The sequence below is a fragment of the Orycteropus afer genome, unplaced genomic scaffold, assembly GCF_000298275.1.
Source record: "Orycteropus afer afer isolate SDZICR_OR568_19922 unplaced genomic scaffold, OryAfe1.0 scaffold00101, whole genome shotgun sequence".
Classification (NCBI taxonomy): domain Eukaryota; kingdom Metazoa; phylum Chordata; class Mammalia; order Tubulidentata; family Orycteropodidae; genus Orycteropus; species Orycteropus afer.
Window position 1 is genome coordinate 4,459,396 of NW_006921688.1, and position 5,851 is coordinate 4,465,246.

The window sequence follows — 5,851 nt, forward strand, 5'->3', positions numbered from 1 at the left end:
CCTGAATACTTCTTTGGAAAGAGATCAATCAGAAAAAAGATCAAAACAAAATGAAGAAAGCCTAAGGTTCATGTGGGATACAATCAAAAGGAATAACCTACAAGTCATTGGAATTCCAGAACAGGAAGAGAAAAATAAAACCACAGAGAAAATTGTTGAAGATTTATTGGAAGATAATTTTCCTGGTGTGAAGAAAGATGAGAATATATCCATTCAAGAAGTCCAACAAACCCCAAACGGGATAGACCCCAAAAGAAAATCACCAAGACATATCATCATCAAACTCACAAAACCAAACACAAAGAAAGAATCATGGCAGGAGCACAGGAGAAATGAAAAGTTACCTATAAGGGGCAACCAAGAAGACTAAGCTCAAATTATTGGGCAGAAACCATGCAGGCGAGAAGACAGTGGGATGGTATATATAAAACACTGAAAGAGAAAAATTTCCAACCAAGAATTATGTATCCAGCAAAATTGTCCCTCAAATATGATGGTGAAATTAGGACATTTCCAGATATGCAGAATTTAAGGGAATTTGTTAAAACCAGACCAATTTTGCAAGAGATGTTAAAGGAAGCCCTTTGGACAGAGAAGCAACAACAGCCAACAACAACTGACCATTAACACACATGATGATAAAACCCAGAAACCAACCCAGCTATGGAAGTATCCAAAGTAAATAAGTCTACAAGATTCTAAACAGGGAACTAGAGACATTAATTGACAAATTAGGACAACTACAAACCCAAAAGGAGGGAAAAAATTGTATTGTTACAGAACTTCTAGATGGTAGGGAAGTCAAGATGGCTACAAGATAGAACGGACTGTTCTAAACTTGGGAAGAAAACTATAAATCACAGGGTAGTCTCAAAGAAAAATGATAAATCTTCACATCAAAATAAAAAAGAGGACCAGCACAAATATTCAGCAAATACTAAAACAATAGCAATGAAGGAAGTGATAACACGATTCACAAACAAAACGAGCTCAGCATAGAAAATTATATGGAACAAAGAAATCGACACCACGACATACGTAACAAAAATGACAGCAACAAATTCATATTTGCCAATAATTACATATCTGGCAAAGGACTTATCTCCAAGATTCATAGAAAACTCCAATGCCTCAACAGCAAAGGAATGAACAATCCAATTGAAAAATGGGCAGAAGACATGAATAGACACTTCACCAAGGAGGATATTCAGGTGGCCAACTAATACATGAAGAGATGCTCACAATCACTCGCCATCAGAGAGATGCAAATCAAAACAACAATGAGATATACTGTCTCACTCCAGCACTGATGGCAAGGTTCAACAAAACAGAAAATAACAAATGCTGACGAGGATGAGGAGAGATTGGAACTCTCATACGCTGCTGGTGGGATTGTGAAGTGATACAACCACTGTGGAAAGCAATATGGTGATTCCTTAGAAAGCTGTAATTGGAGATACCATTTAACCCAGCATTCCCATTACTAGGTATATATTCTAGAGAGGTGAGAGCCAGGACAGGAACAGACATATGCACACTCATGTTCATCGCAGCACTATTTACATTAGCAAAAAGATGGAAACAAGCTACGTGCCCATCAGCGGAAGAGTGGATGACCAAACTAAGGTACATACACATAGTGGAATGCTATGCAGCACTAAAGAATAATGTAGAGTCTGCAAAACACTACATAATATGGATGAACTTGGAGGACATTATGCTGAGTGAAATAAGTCATTCACAGAAGGACAAATATAGTATTAGTTTGTTGTTGTGGAGGGTCAAGGAAAGGTTTGTATATGGAGGGAAACTTTCTTTGTTGGTTGCCAGGGGTGGGAGGGGAGGGGAGGGAACACTGCAAAACAACAAACAAAAAAATTCATTGACCCATGTCACTTTAGTTTTGTGTATTTCACTGTACATAAATTATATTTCAATAAAATGCATTTTAAAAAATAGAAAGAAATCAGACATCGTATTGCACTGGGTAAATCTGCTGCAAAAGACCTCTTTAAAGTGTTAAGAAGCAAAGATATCACTTTGAAGACTAAGGTGTGTCTAACCCAACTAATGGTACTTTCCATCACCTCATAAGCATATGAAAGCTGGACAATGGATAAGGAAGACCAAAGAAGAGTTGATGCCTTTGAAATATGGTTGGTGAAGAATACTGAAAATACCATGGACTGCCAGAAGAACTAACAGATCTGTCCTGAAGAAGTGCAGCCACAATGCTCCTTGGAAGCAAGAATGGCCAGACTTTGTCTCACCTACTTTGGTCATGTTGTCAGAAGGGACCATTCCCTGGAGAATGATATTATGCCTGTTCAATTAGAGGGTCAGTGAAACAGAGGAAGACCCTCAACAAAATGGATTGACACAGCGACAGCACAATGGGCCAAAGCAAGGATTGTGAGGGCGGGATGTCACCGGGCAGTGTTTTGTTCTGTTGAATATAGAGTCTCTCTGAGTTGGAGTTGACTTGATGGCAGCTAGCAACAACAATAAGGATAAGGATTGTTACAAGGATGATCAAAATGACAATATTGATAAGGATCAATATAAAATGGACAAGAGTAGCCATCTGCAGAATTACTATCACCCTAAGAGATGATTGTAAATGTTTTATTGGATTTCCCAAGTCCAAACAAGGAGGCTAATGTGTCTCACAAATTCCACTACAGACACCAGTAGAAGCAGTGACAAGAGTATTGTGAGATGAGTTTTAAGACCAGACAGGGCCTTGTGGGCCTTATCAAAGAGTTTTACATCTCTCTGAAGAAGAATGAGGAAGTATGGGAGGATTTTAAGGTTGGGGTACATGTGATATAATGTACCAGATTTGTGCTTTCAAAAGCTCACTATTGAAGCAAAAAGGAGAATAAATTGGAATGGAGCAGGAGTGGGAGTGGCATACAAAATAAGAAGCTGCTGTAGTAGAGCTCTGGTGGTGTAGTGGTTAAGGCATTTGACTGCTAACCAAAAGTTCAGTCATTCGAACCCACTAGCTGCTCCACAGAAGAAAGATGGGGCAGTGGGCTTCTGTAAAGATTTACAGCCTTGGAAAGAAACCCAGTGGGGGTTGCTTTGAGTTGGAATCGACTGATGGCAATGAGTTTTTGAGCAGTGGTCAAAGCAATAAATGACAGAGACTTGCACCAAGCTGGTAGTAGATGATGGAGAAGAACAGGTCAATTTGAGGGATGTTATTAGTATGAAAGCCCCAGAAGCTGGAGATTAACTGGATATGGGGATGATGGAGAAGAAGTCATTGTGGGAGCTTCCAGATCTCTGGCTTATATAGCAGAATGGTGGGCCACTCACTGAGACAGGCTTTAGAGGGAAAGATTGTGAGTTTTCTTTTTGACTCATATTGAGCAGGAGGATCCTCTGTGACCTCTAAGTGGAAACGTTGAATTAACAGCAAGGGTTCAGAGGAGAGGTTTTGGTGATAAAATTTGTGAGTCATCTGTGATTGATAATGAGACCATGAGGCCACAGTATAGATAAGCATTACGTGATTGCTTGGGGAGAGAGTAAGTTGTCTACTGCCAGACTTTGGGGAACTCTGAAATTCAGCAGTTGGTTTCAGGTAGAAGAAGACAATCTTACAAACAGACAGAAAAGGATCTTTCAGAGAAGTAGAAAGAAAGCCAGAGAGTGCTGCATCATGGAAGCCAAGGGAAGCAGATAGGCGAATGCCGCTGAGAACGGCTGATGGAGTCTGCAAACATCCCTCAGACTTAGTCAGTGGGGGTCAGTGGTGTTGTGCTGGAGACGGACACAGGTGGGTAGATTTGAGACACTGAGAAAGTAAAAGCAATTAGATTTAGTCATGGATGGGCTCAGTCTGGCCACAAGATTAGATGACACTCCTCACTGCTCCTTTGTAGCCTCCTGTCCTTCTTCAGCCCTTTATCCTTCCTCCACACCCACCACAGGGCCTTTGCATCAGCTATTTCCTCTCCTCTCAGCCCAGTTAACGTCTCCTCCTTCCTCAGATTTCAACCTTATCTTCATTTCTTCAGGAAAGCATCCAGGAACTACTAGATACAGTCAGATCCCCTATTACAAGCTCACAAGGCACTGTATTTCTCCTTCCTGACAATGACATGGAGGAAAATTGACACTAATCTGTGGGATGATTTGAATTGGGTCTCCCATCTCTATAGAGAACGAGTACCCTTAGCTCATCATTGAATTCCCAGTGCCTAGTGTAGTGTCTGATATTTGATAAGTCCTCAAGGAACACTTGTTGAATAAATGACTGGCTGAGAAGAAAGTAGCCTTGTAAGCTGTCAGAGGGGCAGCAGCCAGGCAAAAGCCTGGACACAGGAGAGACTTGGCATGTTCTAGAGACCAAAAGGGAGCTCTGGTAGCATAGTGCCTAAGGCACTTGACTGCTAACCAGAAGGCTGGTGGTTCAAACCCACCAGCCATTCCTCAGAAGGAAGACTGGGCAATCTACTTCCATAGAGATACTGCCTCAGAAACCCAAGGAGGGGTCGCTATGAGTCGGATCTGACTCGACAGCACATAACAACAACAGAGACCAAAAAGAGGACAGCACAACTAGAGTATATCAAATGAGCAGAGAGAGTGATATGAGGCGAGGCACAGAGGCAAGCAGGGATTCCTTCTTATATGGCCATGGGAATGAACCGTGTTGCCTAAAACATGTGTTGAATTCCTGGCGCTTGTGCTTATGGATGTGACCCTATTTGGAAATAGAGGTTTTCCTTTGATATTTTAATGAGGCCATACCAGTAGGGTAGATCCTAAACCTAATCAGTCTGAGTTGTAAAAAGACCAGACTAGACACACACACACACACAGGGGAAGATAGACACCATGTGAGGAGTGCCTACAAGCAAAGGTTCTCGCAGGACCTCCCAGGGGTACTGACAAGGAAGAAACTCTTCCTAGAGCCATGTCCTGAATTTGGACTTCTAGCCTCCTAAACTGTGAGAAAACACATTTCTGTTCTTTAAAACCACATGTTTGTTGCATTTTGCATTACAGCAGCACTGGGAAATAAGACAGTTACCATGACACTACTAGCCTCTCCTCAGAAGCCTGGCCTGAAGCCACTGCCCCACGTCTAGATGAGGATCACACTTCAAAATTATATTTCTTCCATGTTTATTGGATTAGAAGAGTTAACAATGTGAAAATACTACCCAAAAGCAATCTATAGATACAATGTAATTCAGATCCAAATCCCAATAACATTCTTTACTGAAATGGAAAAATTAATCACCAATTTCATATAGAAAGGAAAAAGGCCCTCAATAGACAAAATAATATTGAAGAAGAAGAACAAAGTAGGAGGCCTCACATTTCCTGATCTCAAAATATACTACAGAGACACAGTAATCAAAACAGCTTGGTACTAGTACAATGACAGACACATAGACCAATGGAATAGAATTGAGAACCCAGAAGTAAATCTGTCTATCTATGGGCAGCTGATTTTCAATAAGGTATTAAAGCCCATTCAATGTGGAAGAAAAAGTCTCTTTAATACATGTTGTTGTTGTTAGGTGCTGTCAAGTCGTTTCCAACTCATAGCGACCCCATGCACAACAGAACGAAACACTGCCCGATCCCGCGCCAGCTCCACGATCCCTGCTACACTTGAGATCATCATCGCAGCCACCGTGGGAATCCATCTCGTTGAAAGCCGCCTCCTCTTTTGTCGACCCTCCACCCTACCAAGCATGACATTCTTCTCCAGGGAATAGTCTCTTCTGGCAACATGACCAAAATAGGTGAGACGAAGTCTGGCCATTCTTGCTTCCAAGGAGCATTCTGGCTGCACTTCCTCCAGGACAGATCTGTTAGTTCTTTT

At 41.5% G+C, this 5,851-nt stretch overlaps 1 protein-coding gene across 1 annotated transcript in view; it reads right to left on the reverse strand.

The window, feature by feature from the left end:
- ZC3H12D (zinc finger CCCH-type containing 12D) overlaps positions 1-5,851 on the reverse strand; it is a 54,207-nt gene that overhangs the window by 19,485 nt on the left and 28,871 nt on the right. The window lies entirely within an intron of this gene.